Below are 19,676 nucleotides of genomic sequence, written 5' to 3' on the forward strand. Positions count from 1 at the left end.
TAAATAATATACTTTCAGAGTTGAAATCGTATAATATGACACCGGACGGATTCCTGTCCAGAAGGATCAGACTTGAAACTGTACACCTATAGTACCTATACATATATGTTTATCGTACAGGAGAAAAACACGCGTCGGTGGCGCCTTCACTCTCGCACTTTCCCTCCGACTTCTCGGTAGAGTCAGCCAGTCGGCTATTTAGGTACCTATGTATACATATTGTTATGTGTTTCGTTCTATATATATATAGAAGCTCACACACTTGCGCGTCCGTCTGCAGCTATCCATTACTATAGTATCGTTTTCCCTCGGCCTTTGCGCGCACAACAACGGACTTTATTCGAAACATTTTTATTATATTTTTTCCCCGGGGTTAGATTTTGACGTCGCGGATACACCACATTGTCTCGGCGAATAATGCACCACCATAGTCTTACGCGCCGCACACATTCGCACACCTATAATAACGCACACACACACACGCCGCCTGGAGTCCGATATACACAATTACACGAGATGCACCGGTGTAGTAGTAGTGTGGCTCCGGTGCAGAGGGGCAGAGCTGCTGGCGGCGACGACAGGGCGGCAAACGGTTTTACTCCTGGCAAAACCTCTTGTCAGATTCAGGATCGATCCTCCTCCCCACCTTGGACGCCCTCTGGTCGTCATGACCCAAAGTATAACCGTCGCCGCCGCCACCGGGGGACGCGTTCATACGTCACCGCCGTCTCCTGCTTTTTCGGCCGATTCATGTGCCGCCTGGCTACCGTGTGATCTGGCCGCGTGTTCATCCGCCGCCGCCGCCGGACCGGTCACGATCGTCTCCCCTCGGATGCGAGTTGTTTTTCGTCCACACGCATAGCTGAGTGCCACCACCAAGTACGTATTTTTTTTCCACATTATGTATCAAATTTTTTTTCCACACTTTTCAACTCGTACACGATTATCACCGTTGTGGTGTTATTCGATCGTTATACTCTATTTTTTTTTGAACGATAGTAGATTACTATGAAATTTCAAACACGTGCTCGTAGACGATATTTTTGATGCTGGAATTTTATAACTCTGTACCTACATTTAATAACAATATAATATATGTTCACACTAAAATTATAATAGACGTGTACATAACTAATTAATTTTTTTCTACCATAAATATTTATTTATTGTTCAAAAAAATTATAGTACATAGAAGTAATATAATTTAAATAAATTGATTAATTCACTTGTATAATAAGTACTAAGTCTGAAAAAAAAGAAATGTTTACAGAAATTTTTTATAAATAATTTTTTATAGGACCTTTTAAATTAAAGTTTATTTCATCCCCATTGAATATATTTATTTTTAATACGTATTTAATTAATTATAGTCGTTGGTTCCACATTAATAATTAATGATAAATGGTTAGATACACATGGACATGGTAACAACATTTAAATATTAATAGATTCAAATATGATAAACATTTCATCGTAGTGGATCGTTATACGTAGTTTAAGTAAATCATTGCAATGCTCATATTATTATATTTAATCAACGTGTAAAAATTATTTTACGAATTTGATGTAAAATTAAGAATTACTTTTTTTTACATTATAAGCGTAAGTTATATAATTGTAGAAGTTTGTTTAAAACTGTTGTTCTATGTAAACAAAAGTTTACGAATCGTCTTGAGTTGTACTACATAATATCTCTTTTCCTAAAAAGTTATTCTTTGTAAGCATTTTGATCGAAAACCGAGAAAATTTATGAAAAAACTACCTTTTATTAGAATTTGACATATATCATGGTAGAGTGCCGTTTTGAATTTAAATTTCATCATTCGTGCTTGTTTGGAATATACTTCGAGTATGGAGTAACTGCATCAGACTTCTTAGGATTAATGTTATTAGTGCGTTAGCTTGTAAAGGATCATACAAATATATAAAAAAAAATATATATATAATATAAATATATATATTAAATATTATACAATCTTATCATTATATCAACTACATATTATTATATATGATATGCAGACGAATCAAAATCGTATGAATTACACAATTATTTTAGTTCAAATACACTAGTTTGAGAATAAAATTAAATATAGGTACTTGCAAATATTTTATTTGAATTGAATTCAATACAGTGAATCTCCATATTACGAAGTCTCACGGGGAATAAAAAAATTCTTATTATAGAGAATTTTGTTAAATAGAATTGAATAAATTTGGTTTTAATTTAGTTTGGTACTCAAAAATACTTCGTTAAAAGAAAAATGCTGTTAAATGGTAGTTTGTTGTATGGACGTTTCATTGTATTATACTGAATAATGTATTTATTTTATAGGAAAACTAAATATTTTATCATAATTGATTTACTTAAATAAATTATTTATAATAAATAATATAATGAAGTATAAAACTATAAAACTAAAACAGCAATTTCTTTTAAATGTAGCTATTTGATATTCTGTAAATAACTTTATGAAATCACTAATGGCCCATGAAATGTATACCATTTATTGTTTATTTAAAGTTTAAAAAAAAAGTTAAGATTAAATAATCTATTGTACGAGCGTAATACTATATAGTAATGAATAATGATTATAATAATAAACAATTTTTTATTTTCAAACAAAATCTGTAAACTTATTCATGTCTTATAGTTCCTGCAATTTATTTGAAATAAAATACAATAAATATATAAATAACGAATAGGTACATAATATTATAATATTATAAATTATATTTTTAGTAATTTTTATGTAGGTACAATAATTATAAAAATAAATTTATGCTACATAGTATTTTGTATTGGGATTTCATAAATAGGGATATAAGGATATCGACATTTTCCCATTTTATAAATTCATTAATATTTAAAAATAAACTAATAAACACACGGCTTTTAATAATTGTTAATTAATGTAAATTTATTTATTTAAACTTATATTAAATCTAATATATAAAATTCTCGTGTCACACTGTTAGTTACCATACTCCTCTGAAACGGCATGACCGTTTTTTTTATGAATTTTTATATGCATATTCAGTAGGTCTGAGAATCAGCTACTATCTATTTTTCATACCCCTAAGTGATAAGGGTTGTCCAGAAAAAAAAAAATAAAAATAATAATAGTGTATTATATATTGGTTGCTATTAGTTAATCGGGCATGTTTGTTGATTTGTATTATTTTTTTTTGTCAATATATATATATAAATGAATGTTTGTGTGTAGATTAGACCTCTGGGAAGAAGATAGGCTAATTTAAAGAGTATTAAATTTGGTATTTTTTTTATTCATCGGATTTTAGTACGGTTAGGTTAGGATTTTGTATTAATTGATTATATTAATCCACCGTAGGCGGAATTAAATAAAAACGACAAACTTGGTATAACTTTGATACTTTAGAGTTAAATCATACACTTATGTACAAGCAGCACGGGGTCCGAGATCTACCGCAGGTAGAATGCCTACCTGATAATATACTGCTGCGAATCAGAATTTTTATTCCGGGCAACAGAAAAGTTAAGATGAATCTAGAACATCATACACCGAATATTAAATAACGCATTGAACAAAGTTTGAGTAATATACAGTTTGTACATTTAACGGGTAACGAAGTGCACGGGATCAGCTAGTATACATATAATCTTGCATATCGGTATTATAATCAACCTAATAATGTTTTTGATTAGAAATAAAATATGTATATTTTAATTTTTTATTGTCTGAAGACACTTTTTATACTAGACAAAAAACTCGCAACTTCGAAAGGAAGTTTTTGGTACCTAGCAAATTAGATTTAGATCGTACTTTGATGGAGGTAAGGGAGAGGGTTCAAAAGTATCAATTTTACAGTACTAAAAAAATATGCATAAAACCAATATCATTGCTCCCCTTTGAATCTAATGTACACAATTATTATGCTATTAAAGATATTATTAATTTATAGATATCATTAAAATGCATGTAATAAAAAATACAGATAATAAGTTCCAAAATTAAAATGTTGGAGAAACCTAAAAGTTTAATCAGCTTCAAATTAATTACAACACTTGGAAACTCTTGTACTTTGCCCGTAGCAAAATTACTCTTAACCGAAGTTTTCTGACCGTATTTGGGTCATTAAACAAACACCATTTGGTTGTTATGTCCGCTGAAAAAGAAATATTGGACATGTGGTAAATAGATTTAGTATGTCTAATAATTAAAAACACTTATTAATTAAGCTACTTTTACTTAGAAATAAATAAATGTTGCTATTCGTGGAAATTTTAGATTTATAATGAAACCTTGTGATATATTGGTTAGAATGGTTCTTTTATTTATATATATATATATATATTCTATTCTCTATAATCCATTATAATGACTTGTTTTATTATTTGAACACAACAGTTATTATTGAATGAAAAAAAGCAATAAAGCTCGACTTAATCAACATTTATATAGATTTAAAAAAAAACACTGTTTTATTAAATTTCCTCATTCATTTGTGATAATTCATAATTTTTGACAAACATTTGTTGAAAATTAAAAAACAATTTTACAACCGTTGGATTAATTTTCCAATGTAATAATTGAGGCGCTGTCTTAAAATTGTTTAGGTTTTAGTTTACTCGAGAAAGTGTTGACAGAAAAAAAAAATACATCACCGTAAGACTTGTGCCGCCCAGAGTCTAAAATAAGCGGAATTTGAGACGTAATTAATTAATAATTTAATATAAAACTTTCTTCTCGAGACTTTTTACACTTTTCTGATTGTAAAATATTTCACTATATATTTCAGCAATTATAGTAGGTGAATATACTACGAGAGTAGACGCTCAAATGTAATTTTATTACAATGGATTTTTAGCACATCGCTCAACCTATTCTATGTGGTTAAAAGGATACTATACATGGTATTACTATAGTCTATAATAGTACCACGGTCTACCGACCGGAATTCAGTACTATATTGCAATACCGAACCCTATTAACCAGTCCAGTGCGTCACTGCAGGTATTACGGTTCTATAAATAAACTAGAATACGGTGGTTTTTTTTTTATTAACACAACGCATTTCAATTATTTAAAAAAAATATTAGGACGAATTAGTAAACTATATTACGTTGAACAACTGCACAATACAAAACAGTTGCAGGATACATACAATGCATAGTGGAATACTAAATGCATATTTTTCGTTTCTAAGAATCATACGAATCATTAGATTTTTTTTTTATTAGGTATTTAATATCTTTTTGAACAATTTTACGTCCCGAGTGAAAACAAAAAATGTATTCGTTTACAAACAATAATGTTGTTTTATTTAGATCTCCGGGCCGTGTGTCCCCGTGACTTTTGGGTCAAATTCGGTAATCGTACTGCATATTATTAGGTATTATAGCGAGGCCATAGCTACATAACATATTATCAAATGGTATCAATTGGTTTATAAATAAATATTGTTATACTTAGGTACCTACATGCGTTAATCATTTTCTCGTGTAGCTGAAATATTATTAAATATTATATATTTATTCAACTTTACATTATATTATTAAATATTTTATAGATTAGTGTGGAAATAATTAAACACGAGTTTAAATTAGATTAGTTAAAATGACATATGTGGATGGTTATAGTGTTTGCTGGAATTGAATTTTTGAATAATTGTAAATTTTAGTGTTGGGTATGCTTTTAAATATTCATTTTGTATCCCAAAATTTGTTGCTGACAGATAATTTATTATAATTTATGACAGTATTATATCATGTGATATATTTACAAATGTTGGTATATCCCTTGTTTCACGAAAACATAAGTTATTCATTTTTAACACAAAACTTCATCATTTTTCTGGAACATTTCTCTTACTTTTCAATATCAACATATTTTTTTTACGTTTTTGGTGTTTTGTGCCCGAAGTTGTCTATGTATATTATTTTTATTTTCACATAAATACCTATTATGCGTCGATATTAATGTTATCTAATGTCGTAATTCTGTTAATTATAGTATAATAATATTTATATAATCATTTTTGCTTAAAAAATATTGTTCTCAAATTTGATGTCGATATTCTCGTTGTCAGATAACTTTCTCCATAAATTATTATTAACAGAATGTCATAAATTAAGCATTAGTTTCTACAGAGCATTATACGTCAAATAGGTCTTAAATAGCTTTCAGTTGTTAAAATACGAATAATTCAGTTAAAAAAATCAACAAAATGTGTAGAATATTATCAGTGAATTGATTTCAACCTTTTTCAAAATTACAACACTCTTAATCTTTGCGCCAAGAGTGATACCCAACTTTTTTTCTTCGGTAGGCCACAATAGTAAAACGTTGCGTTGATGTAGGCCACCGATATTAAATAGGTAATTATATTAAACATAACAAAAAGTTGATTTTTGTATCTTAGAAATAATTGTATTTTTATTTGAAATATTTTGTTTTATCTTAAAAACTGTCCATGGACCACCACAAAGGCTTTGCAGGGCCACGGGTTGGTCCTCACAACGCTTTGATGTCGATATAAAATTATTTTGTATAGAAGTCTCACAGAAACCATAAAATAGTATGTAGGTTGACTTTAATTTTCTAGATTTCTAAATTTCTAAAATGTCTTTAATAATATTATTTAATTTGAATTCTGCAAAAATTGTTTAGATACGGATTGTTTTTTAATTTTTTGGCATTTAAAGGGGTTTTTTTAAAAATTATATGTTCATATTTAATATTTTTTGAGAACAATTACGTAAAAATCTCTAACAGAATAATTCTGTTAGAGATTTAATATACCTATAATTAGTAGTTTATTTAGGGTCATAACTATTTTATTATTATGCATTGATGTATATTTTCCTACATTATTAGTAATTTAGGATTTACTAACAACATTTTAATACGATTGACAATTAATATATGACGTGCATTATTTACAGAAAACTAAATCAGCCTTCCCAATCACAACTATTTTTACTATATACATATCTAAATACTTTCACACAGATGAATAACATTATTGAGTTATGTCCAATGGATTGATTATTATTTACTATTTTATGAATTATCTTAGACATTATATAAATTGTGTAAAATGTGGTCGGTTGAAATATTATTATAATATGTTGTTCTATATTATAATCAATGATTATGTATATTTGCATTCGTGAATTAGTTATTTTGATGAGAAAAAAAATAAACTGCGAATGTATATAATCAACTAATTGTTTACTAATTATTAAAGTCGTAAACTTTCTAAAATATGCATTGCGTTTAGTAGCAGTGCAAACAAGTTTGAATTAAGTATATAATAATATTATGTATGGGCATTATGTCATTATACCTTGGTTGTCGAAGATTCATCTTCGCCAATATAACAGTGAGTAATGGATAGGTTTACGAACCTGTTCAGTGGGGCCATTATATTTTCAAAGAAATAAACAACAATACAATTTTATTATACAATGTTTGTTTAGTTATCATCAATTTGGTGACTTACTAGATCTTGACTTAGGTACTAGTTGTATCGAACTCAATGATGACCTCTACTGAAGTTTGGAATAATATGTTTCTTACGCATTTTAATAATAATTATAAATTCTGTTTACGATAGATTAGTACAAAATTTAATCTGAAAGATTTTGATATTCTTATTATAGTTATTTACGTCAAGAATTTTCAACGTTATGCTAGTGACGCATTCATTAATAATATGAATAATAAATAGACATTTCATTTTGAAACTTTAATAATGCTGCATAAATTATTTGCAGTAACAATATTGTAAATAAAAAGTTGTTTACGTTGTATAACATAGATTTTACATTCATAGTGTACATTTATAGGTATCTAATATTTAATATCCTAGAGAGTTATATTCTATGTACATTTATAGCGTGCATACTGAAGACCATAAACTCTATGTTATTAATTTAAAAGAAATAATAAAATAATAGGTAGGTACCTATGGAATCGTATGCAATTATGAATTTCTTCAATTAGAGTAAGTAGCTAAGTGATATTTTAAATTTATTGACACTTATTATAATAATATCATTAGTCATTAAACCTATAATGCACACTATTCTGTGTAATATTTCAACCATATTCTGTATTTCTGTTACGGTTTTTTATTTGATTACACATTTTGTCAGTCTGCTACTGTTTTCGAATTTTATCACTAGTACCTATGTAGGATTATTATTTTTCGATTTCAGAACTTATAGTAACAATGCAGTTTAATGTAGGGCTAGTGGTATTTCAAATTTTGATACCGGTATCAAGTATTTGTTTACTACCGGTATCTACGGTATTTGTTGGTTATACGATATAACTGAAGTACCGTACCTCGGCAATAACCGAAAATACTGTACCTAGGTAATTTTTGAAAATACAATACGTCAGCAAATACCGGTTATCGGTGAATTTATTTGTGTTTCCAACCTAGGATTTGGCTATTATATTATGTCATATTGATTATATTAAAATAATAAATAATAAATGTTATAAATGTAGGTATACGGTATTTTAGGTATCAACGGTAATAGCTGTTTCACGGTATACCGGTATTCTAAAATACCAAAAACACTGGATACTGGTATTTTTTAAATACCGGCAATTACCGATATACTAAAATACCGCCAACCCTAGTTTACTGTGCATTAAAATAATGTTCAATATACCTACGTATCGTATTGTTTATTAAATAAATTACTTGAATTTATTTAATAAACATGTTTCCAGAAAAATTTAAAAATATAAATAATTAAAACATAATTATGATAGTAATATTTGGAAGATTTTTTTTCTCTAAAAATGATAATTTGGGATAATGTTAAAAAGGTTATTTTATTATATAATTTAGTTGATTTGTAGATATAACTCTGCTAATGCCAACGATATTATTTACATATAAATATATAATTAATACGCTTAATAAATATAGTCAATTTGGTAGTTTATTGAGTAAGTATGTAAAGGATTTAATTACTATTATATTATGATAAACATATGATAATTATGTATTCATCCGTAATCATTAATTATATTGATGTATATGTATAAAGTTCCTTTTTTAATCAATGATACGTTGTCATTATGATTTAATTATAAAATTATATTATAATAATAGTTAATTCAAATAATAACATTTTATTTCTAGATAGTATTACCTACTTCTCAATAAAAAAAATACAAAACTATTTAAAAGGTCTATTAGGTCTTTAACTAGGTATTTAAGAAAAAGTTAAGTTTTCATTAATTGTAGGTATATATTTTATAATTTACATTGCATGTTGAGTAAATATTTTCTAATCAATAAATCAAACGGCGTTCGGGGGCTTAAATTCCCTCGATTAAATGTGAAACAATTTTTGATAAGTTCTCCGAATATCATGAATCGTTCGTCTCGGAGTCCCCACAGACGTTGTCTTTAATTTTGAGATCCAAACCTTTCGTCATGAACGCATTAATTTTTCACTCTAGAGATCGACATTATGGATTGAAATAGATTAAAAAAATAAAAATAAAAATTGTGATACAACTCGGTTTATGATACCTGGAAACCTTTTTGTTTAATCTATCTATTTCGATTCAGCCACCCAGAAATTGTATTAACATAATAATTATTCGTAAACATTGTGATCTTAGTTAACTAATCTACCCAAAGTGTTCAAAACGATACGTCTGATAAATAATTTTAATGACTAACCATTGCAGTTTGTATATGCGTATTATAATTTTAGATTTATGTAATGTAATCTTAGGGCAATCAATGTTTAAAATAATTGAATAAAAATTGATTAAATAATATTTTGAAGATAGTTTTACATTCTAATTGAGCAACGTATCTATTCATTCTTCAAGATACTTACAATACATTTTGCAGTGGCGCAACCAGGTTTTATTCAAGGGGGAGGGGTCCAAAAAAATGTATTTAACTACTGCTTTCCTGAGTAGGTACATACACACATTTTATTTCTTAATAAACACGATTTGCCGGGATATAGCCAATAAAAAAAAAACACAATTATATTATTTAAATTTAGATTCTCAGCGGAGCGATGAATGTATTGATTTTACAATGATGTGTATTTTTTTAAAAAAATTTTTTCTTTTATTTTTTCTATATTCTTGTGTCTGTCATCAAGGTTTGGGGCAGTAAAACTGTTTCGATTTTATTCAAGAGTATCTGTTTTTCGATGGGAAAGTGAATCTAGTTGGTGCATTCGGGAGAAAAATTTAAAAATTCTCAATAGTTTTCAAAAGCGCTGAGAAAAACAAAATAAAAATTAAGGATAAACGGAAATTATTACGCAATATCGGGTTTTTACCAAATTGATTTTGGTTTTTTATGTAACTCTAAAACAAATGAACGTAGAACGTATATACGTTAATATAAAATACATGACTAGTTGTCTGTATTTGCATTTTCTATACACGATAAAATTTTCAAAAGATTTTGATTTGTCTTGAACTGTTTAGGAACATTTTTAGTTCAAATTTAAATGAGTTTAAATTTTATTAGTCTTTTTTTTCTATGAATGTCATTAAAACTTTATTTGTTGGGTAAAAAAGCTTGAAAATTTAATACAAGGCTCCTACTATATTCACTGAATATAATATATTGTATACTATACTATATATAATTTAACACCATCCATTACAGTGATCCACTTGTCACCTACTGTACAGCGGAGTGACACCCACTTTCCCACCTTTTTAAATTTATATTTACAATGTATGTCAATTAGTTATTATTATTATGCCAATTAAATTATGGTATAGTCATAATATTGTCTCATATTAATCTCATAAGTAATGATCAATCTGATCAATAAGTTTCAATGAACATTTCAGGGAAACTTTTAAAAATAAAAATAAAATTATAACATAAGCCAAGGAGGATTTACGCATGTGTAGCCGGTGTAGTGCACAGAGCCCCCAAATGTGAAGGGCCCCTTCCCATTCCATACCTTGCTACCATAAATAAAAGATATTTTTAATAAGATTTAGTCTCTATAACCTATTTAAGGAGGCCGCAGCAGACATAGTTTTCATACGTTTTAGACTAATAAGCCATCGATAGTTTTATCAGTCGATAAGTTATCGGTCAGTAATAACACTATAATTCAATGATATTATCAATGGAAATAATGTTTATAAACAATAAAAACCATTTACCAAAAACTAGTAAACATTTGCAACATAGCAGCTGTATGCCTGAATAGAAATATTGTGTTATCACTTATCATTCCAAATATTTCATTTAACAAAGTTAGCATGGATATTAAAGTATCCACTACAAATTTATTTTCTATTGTTCCATTGTATACTTCATTAATTGCATTTATTAATGATGTAAGAAATAATTTTTAAAACTATAAAAAGGAATCCATTTAAATGTATTGCCTGATTATACATCAAAAAGAAAAAAACAACATGCTAGAAGTTTAGATGATCCAAATAATCCAGGTATAAGTTTATCTGCCGAAAAAAATTTCATTTACAACACTCATTATGTAATATGTGATAAATTAATTACTGAATTGAGAAAAAGAAACAATGCTTATGAAGAATTAGAAAAAAAAATTGGTTTTCTCTTTAATGATATGGACAGATCAGAAATACAAAAATGTTCCAAAAATATATTGGCTACATATTCAGATGATTTAGATTCTGATAATTTTAAATGTGAACTGATTTAGTTTCAAGAGTTTAAAAAGTCATTTCTTGGTAATAATTTTTTTCTAGATCCCCATTATTGTTTGAAATATATTCGAAGAATGAATATCCGCCATACTTTTCCCAACTTGGAAATTATATTACAAATATATTTATCAATGCCGTGCACGAACTGTAGTAGTGAACGTTCATTATCTGTACTCAAACGTATAAAAAATCGAATTTTACTTTATTAAATAATACTTTAATTATACTTTAATACAAGAAAAATTGGACTCTTTATCATTACTGCCAATCAACCATGATGTTACTAAACAGTTAAAATTTGAAGACGTACTTGCTAAATTTGCAAAAAAAAACAAGAAAAAAATGTCTATTATAATTAAATAAATGAATTGAAATTTTTATTGTTAAATATGTACCTATTATTATTTTTTTAACTTTTGGTTAAAATAGGCCCCCAAAGTTTATAGTGCACAGGGCCCCTATTTCACTAAATCAGGGCCTGAGTCGGTTGAAGTCTTTTGACATGCTTCCAAACTTAAGATTTTATCACATACAATTTTGTAATATCGGCACGCGTACCTTTAGGTATACCACTGTTAACATTGCCTGAAATCACTCGTATTTTATTTTAATCGTTCTGCCTTACAAGATCTGTTTCGCCAAACCTAATTATTCGAGAAATACGTATACTCGACTTTATTAGTCGTGTCTTCCTTTGATAGGCACTTTCCAAATGTATAGTCTAATAGTTTTTAAATTAAATCCAGCCGAACATCATACAAAGGACTTTATACATTAGCGTATTTATAGGGTTAACCTACAGATATGAAAGTAATTATTATTATACTTAAAAACACTTCTAGTGAAGTTTTATTTGAGCATTTTTTGTGGCTTCTTTTTAAAAACAATAGAATTTGTATCATAATTGTATAAAATAATATCTACCACATATTTAATTTGGATTATAATATGATACGTGAAACTATTGTTGATGTGTTGTCATAGTTTTAAGCCACTAACATGTTTAAAGAAATTAAATATTAACTATTACATAAAGAATTCATCGGGTATTTTTTTAGTTTTATTCAAAAAATAATCGAGAGATTTTACAGTTGCATTAATTTCAAAGTATTATCTAATTAAATTTGTTCAACTTTTAACTGTTTAACTTCGGTAAAACTTTTGTACAACTTTTGTTACCCTAATAACTGTTTTCTGAAACAAATATTATTTTGTTTTATACTTTCACTTACTTCTACGACTTGGCCATTAGTGATCCATACAAGTATATTATTTTGATTAAATATTATTTATATTGTTAGAATATTGTACGTCATGTGAATGAAAAATTATAATAAAAGAACGAATTGTAAATAAAAATACGTACCTTTATAGACTTGGATATGGTTATTAGTTACATTACAATACAAATAATAATTAAATGGAATGAATTTAGGTTTGCATATTAAAAAGACATGTAAATAATAGTACCTAAATAAAGCAGCTTTTCAATTATTATTTAATAAATTAATGAATTTTATAATATCATAACTTTGTTTGTAAAACTTTTATCTTATGATAAACTGGAGTGCACTTACTATTGCCTTGAATAGTCTTTACTTACACTTTTTTGAAAATATTTTTAAATACTTTGTGCTTAATTGTGAGCCAGCTACAATTCGTCTTTCCGGTAGTATGAAAACGTTAAAATATATTTAAGTAAATTTAATTTAACGATGACAATAAGTGTACCCGTGCTTAAAATTATGGTTCTTTTTTAAATGCATTTTTGGGGCATTAAAGTTACATAATATATTATATTATATAGTATATATTACGTTGTATTGGTTGTTTTCCGACCCTTAAAGCTTTTCAAATAATTCGGCTTATTACCGGTGCTCCACCGGTAGTATATTATTATAAGTTATGACATATTATATTATTTTCATTGCAAACTATTTTACACTTGTAAATCAACTAAAAAAAAGCTCAATACAAAAAATTCTACTACAGTCTAGACGGGAACACAAATCTGAAATCTGTAATCTATGTAACTGTAATACCTATCTAATATTAATAGTCGATTGTCATGAAATTGTATGCAATGATTAATCGTCGTATTTGTAAACTTTTAGTATTTGCAGTACGATATAAAATGTTTAGTTCTCATTATATTCATAATTATTATAAAAATATAACTTCGTATGTAATACCGGCTTGCAGTTGTTTATTCAGAAAATAAAGTTTTGGTAGTCATCAACTATAATTGATATTTATCTAAAAACATGACCGCAAAAACCAAACATCATTATACTGCAACCAATACACGCCTTGTTTCACTCAGATCTAAAATTAATATTGCCTAAGTATTGACTTACTGTTGATAAATGGTTCATTCTCAGTACTCTAGCAACGGAAGTATAGCGGAGTTAATATTTTAGTTGGCTTAATATAATAATTTGGACGGAAGATATAACTTTTAGCATTGTTGGCATTACGTTATTTGACTAGGTAGTAAGCCTAAACTATAACTATAATATATATAACATAATATTATATAATTACTAGTTATTCGTCAAGAGTCAAGTAATTCGGTTTAACGTAAAATTATCCAGCTCATAGCCTACGTCGGATTATAATAATGTAGGTAAAATCGTTTTTTCGTTTTGTAATATTATATATAAAGAAAAATTGAAACTGAAAGCGGATATTGAATGAAATATTATGATTTTAATTTTTAAGCCATTTTACATTCGGGAGAAAATAGATTTTATTAAATTTATATAGTATGACGAAATGATAATCATGAAACCCCCTATACCTAACCTTCGCGAACAACTCAAAAAATTTCTGTACGATTATAGCATATTCATAAATATTTAGAAAACCGTACAAAAGTTAATAATCAGTGAGCAGAAATTATGTTATTGATTTTTTAAACTTAAATTTCTTTTTGATTACCATTTACCTATTGGTTTTATTTTGTCGAATGGCACTGCTCTCATAAGTTAAAATTTTCTAAAACGTGATGCAGTTATGTCGCTATACATTTTAAAATATAGAAGCTCTTTATATATATAATATATCTTAGTCAAGTTCTGAAGTCTTATAAGACTTGACATTTTAGTGCAAGGTTAGTTATGATATTCGGAATATTTTCAATAAATGTAGAAAATATTATTTCGTATTTTTATTTTAACCACTGAAATTTTAAATTTTAAAAGATTATGTAAATTATATCTATTCTCTTATAATATTATAAGTTCCGAGGGGTTTTTTTTTTTTTTATTAAAATGCAAACACTATCATCTATTTGGATTTTGTAAATTTAAAATTGTAATATAACACTGGATTATGCCAACGCACTATAGTGAATCGAGTTGAGTTCCCAACTTCTAGGATTCTTCTGTATTCTTTCGGTACCTTTTTTTTTACATCTTACATATTTAGATAACAACATATGTGTATCATAAGTACAATCGCCCGTATTATTCTATTCGTACAAAAGTTTAGTGTTAATATGAATAAAACAAAAAGTCAAAACAAATATATAAATACATGTATACCTACTCGATGTATATATATGAACTTTATTGTACACATATGGAAACTATGTAAGACTTCTGAGTAAGTAGAATATTATTAACTTGGAAAAAGTTGCTATCTAGCATGTTTAATTCAATTACATTAAAATTTGAATCAAATACATTATGAGAACTATCTATATTATGTAAAATTAAAATATTTTTGTAGAAATGTGACCTTATTGTGCGATGTTACCACTGTTATTCTATACAAGCCAAGTTATTACGCTGTTTTTATTTTATATCTATAAACAGAACATTCTAATTAAACGATACCTAATAAACAATGTGTCTAATTAACTGACTGTGATATAATTTAGATGTACGCAGATTGTTAGTTAGACAACCGGAAACGTCATATTATCTACCTACTATATTATTATGATATCATTTACATTGATTATCGTTACAAACAAATATCTAAATATTAGCACGACTGATACTATCGACGACTTAAAACTATTCGAACAGTATATATTATATAGTCCAGGGGGTCACCAATTTTTTAATGGTCACATTAGAAATCTGGAAATTGTTCGCGGGCCACAAAATTGTAGACGGATGAACAAAAATAATAAATTGCAACACTAGAATGTATAGTTTTATCAGTTTTACTTATTTTTTCTTGTCTGCGGGACGGCTAATATTTGTCCACGCGTCACCATTTGGTGAGCCCTGGTAAAGTCTACTAACCTAACTAACCTACATATTATTAATAATTTGTTTTTTATGATAGTATAAAATATTTAAACTTTAAAAGCAGAACCTTACTGACTAGATGAACTATATTAGTTGGAACTGTAATTCGTCACACAAGATCACAAACGACGGTTGGAACCGATTTCGGCTTAAATGAACCTTTTATTTTTCGACTTGTGTAACCGTTTTAGGCCAGTAAACTATTTTGGTCACCAATGTAAGATTTAAAGAAAAAATAAAAATAAATTATAAGCAGCATACAATTTAATTATGTTTATTTTTGTTAATATTCATGTATATTATAATGTTATATACATATCAGTTATTTAATACCTTGCAGTCAGTGGCGTAGCCAGGGGGGCTAAAGGATACTAGCTGGTAAATACTGGCTGAAAATGGTAATTATAGGATGATCGAAAAGGGTATGGCCCCCAAATTTTTCATGTATATTGATTAGGTTAAGACGTGCGGATTTAAATGCAAATTGTATATATTTTTTTAATGTCCCAAAACATTGCTTCCCAATCACAAAATTTGTCTTATCCATCCAAGATCTCAAAAATGAAACTTTGATTTTGCATTTTTTAAACCTATTATTTTTAGAGCATTTTTTTGGAGCTTTTAGGGCATTTCTTAAACTTTGAATACATTTTACGTATATTATATCATAAGAATGGACAAGTACAAAGTTCGACAAAACATTCATTTGAACACCAAAAAAAAAAATTAAATAGTTGTCATTTATTTTGCTTTGTCTTATTATTTTTATCACGTATGTTCTTACCTATGTACCAGACAAATAAATCGGTGGCTGCGCAACAGTCTGACAAAAGAAATTTTCGTCACGTGCAAGTAGACAATACTATATATACGATGGTATGTAGATAGGTCATTTTATGTACGTCTTGTATCTGCAATAGTGACATCATCAAATTTCGTTAATTTAAATTATACAAGTAGATTTTTTTCAATCATTTTTTTTAAAGAATTTTTTTGTTTTTTAGGACATGCCAAATGCCACGTCCCTGTTTTAGATAATCGAATGGAAATATAATGGAAATATAGAAATGGGTTTGATAAAAATAAATACAAATTATATAACATGATGAAATTATTTCAGTACGTGGACATCTATGTAATATAATTGATTGCATCAATCTAAATAGTTCATACTAATTTTATAAAATATGTCATACTCATCGCTAATTGGATAAAACCATATTATTAAATACTTTTGATATAGACATATATTTATTATTTTACAATTTAATATACTTCAATCAATTTTTGTCTCATAAAAGAACATAATATCTATCCTGGATATTCTGTTTAAACTTTAAAATCTTACATGATTTAATAATGACGGTATCTTTTATTATGTTACATTTTTGTTATTAAAATTTTATTTTTTATGCTATTGTAAGTAAAATATTATTTTATATTTTTCAATGTAGCTAAAGCTTAGACAATTTAAAAATAATATCCACTTTGAATATTTTTTGTGTAGGTACTTGAAGAAGTATAGAAATGTAAGAATTAAATAGTTAAAAATGACATCCGATGATAATATAATATCCTGTATTTATATTTTGTTGCGATGAAATAAATAATAATGTTAATCACAACATTTAGTATATACTATATATACCATAATTGCATGAATCAAATCCGGGACAGAGCAAAAAAAAAAAAAATATTGAAACATATTAGGTAGGTACGAATTAAAAAAAAGACGAGTAACGACATATTATTCTATGCACCAATTTTACCATGCAAAAATAATAAAAATGTTGTTCGAAAATTGTATTTATTGTTTAATAAGTTATAGGTACATTTTAAAATGAATATTTTTTTTAATTATCAAAAATATTATGTTTCAAATTCATTTCTACCTACCTCTTATTATAAATTCTAATTTCAGAAAACTCGTAATGAAAATGGCATTTTCTTTTAGGTGCCATAATGACTAAAAGTTACTACTGATATAATAAATCATAGTCATTAGTCCGTAACACCCGTGTCGACTATCAGTAAAATATAAAATTAAAACATAATACATATAAATTAGTAACGCGCAGTAACAGTACACACGCGTTTGTTTCTTCCCCTAGAATTTTCCCAATATTATTAATTTATAATTAGACTATAGATTTGGCATCAATACTTTATCCAGTATAACATTTTGACCCTCAATTAAAATTATTATTAGAACATTTTTGTCGAAATTTAACCATTTTTAATTTTATTAAATTATTTTCGGGATACCGGTACGGTACCCCAAGTTTAAAACCGGTGACATTTCCAGTTTTCCGAGACGTATGGCCACCCTACAAATAAAGATCATGCTTTCACAAATATTGAATCATATCCATTCATACAATTAATCATTATACAAATATTGAAATATACAATAAAGCATTTTTAAAACAATGTACTTACTCCAGATCAATATTTTTTTGTATAAGATTGCCAAAACATTTGATCATTAATTATATTTGGCTGTAAGCTGATTTAATAGAAGACATGACACATACAAACATGTCAAGATCTTTTACAAAACCCTTTGTCATTAAGAAATTTTATTAAATATCTAGTATAATATTGTAGATCAATTTTATAAAAATATCAATATTGTAATGGTTTAATTTAACTTCGAGAATATTTAAACTTTATAAAAACCGTAATTAAATTATTAGGCTTTAAGTTTAACAAAATCGATTTTTATGTACCTTTATATAATATATTACCTCTGTATAATTATAATTTAAATTTAAAACAATCCGAATTGTGAGTATTTAAAGTAAAAACACATTTTTTAGAATTAATGTCTTATTAAAAAGTTTGAGATTATTATAACTTAAAATATAGTTAGGACTTGCAAAATGTAAACAATAAACATATTTCGTACGAATATGTATAATATATATGTATATATGTATACTTAGTTATAAGTTAATAACTAATAAGTTATATTAGACAATTTTACTAAGGATTATGACATTCTGTTATTTACATATTATGAAGTTAAATAAATTACAAATTATATTTTTTTAATAGGTACCTATTTGATTATTTCCTTATGTCTAATTTTAGATTTTAATTTATTCTAAGAAATTTACATAATTACATACATTTTGCGTTCATAATTTATTTTATTTTGGTCAAAAAAGAGAGAAGTTTATTTAAGTATTAACTGTTCACTCATATAAAATACATAATTTGTGTCGGTGGGGGGGGGGGGGGGGGGGAAATTATTTTCAATATTAAATAATCGATCAAAAAGTTGGAAATTTAATTTATTGTATATCATCCTGGCACTTAATTCGTTTTCATGTTTTGTAATAATTTATTACCTGATGACCATTCAAAAGGACTTGTTTTTATTTTTATTGTTCAGTTTATTTGTAGGGATAAGAAAGTAAAATAAATACTGAAAATTATCTGAGAATAAATAACAATGACAAAATAATATAATATGTTAAATTTATCATAGAAACTTATACTTTTAAAAGTTCCAATACAAGTTGTACTTAAATGTATCTAAGATTTTGATAGGAGAGGGAAATCTATTAGTTTTACGATAAATGTGTGTTTTTTTCATATATATTTTTTATGTTTGTTATAACGTTTTTCGTTAGCAGACAATTCACTTCAATGTTCCACATCGGGGATGGTTACTGGAAGAAAATCTGGTCTAGTTAGTGTGGTCAAAAGTAGG

At 27.1% G+C, this 19,676-nt stretch overlaps 1 protein-coding gene across 4 annotated transcripts in view; it reads left to right on the top strand.

Annotated features, from left to right (window-relative positions):
• The first annotated feature begins 749 nt into the window (after positions 1-749).
• The window catches only part of LOC132952740 (glutamate receptor ionotropic, NMDA 3A-like), a 169,065-nt gene continuing 150,138 nt past the window's right edge, over positions 750-19,676 (top strand). For 2 of the 4 annotated variants that reach the window (XM_061025147.1, XM_061025146.1), the window contains exon 1: positions 750-879. The gene's annotated coding sequence lies outside the window, so the exon portion shown is untranslated. The remainder of the gene's footprint in view (positions 880-19,676) is intronic. The other 2 variants (XM_061025149.1, XM_061025148.1) reach the window with 2 other exon arrangements.

The sequence above is a fragment of the Metopolophium dirhodum genome, chromosome 9, assembly GCF_019925205.1.
Source record: "Metopolophium dirhodum isolate CAU chromosome 9, ASM1992520v1, whole genome shotgun sequence".
Taxonomy (NCBI): Eukaryota; Metazoa; Arthropoda; class Insecta; order Hemiptera; family Aphididae; genus Metopolophium; species Metopolophium dirhodum.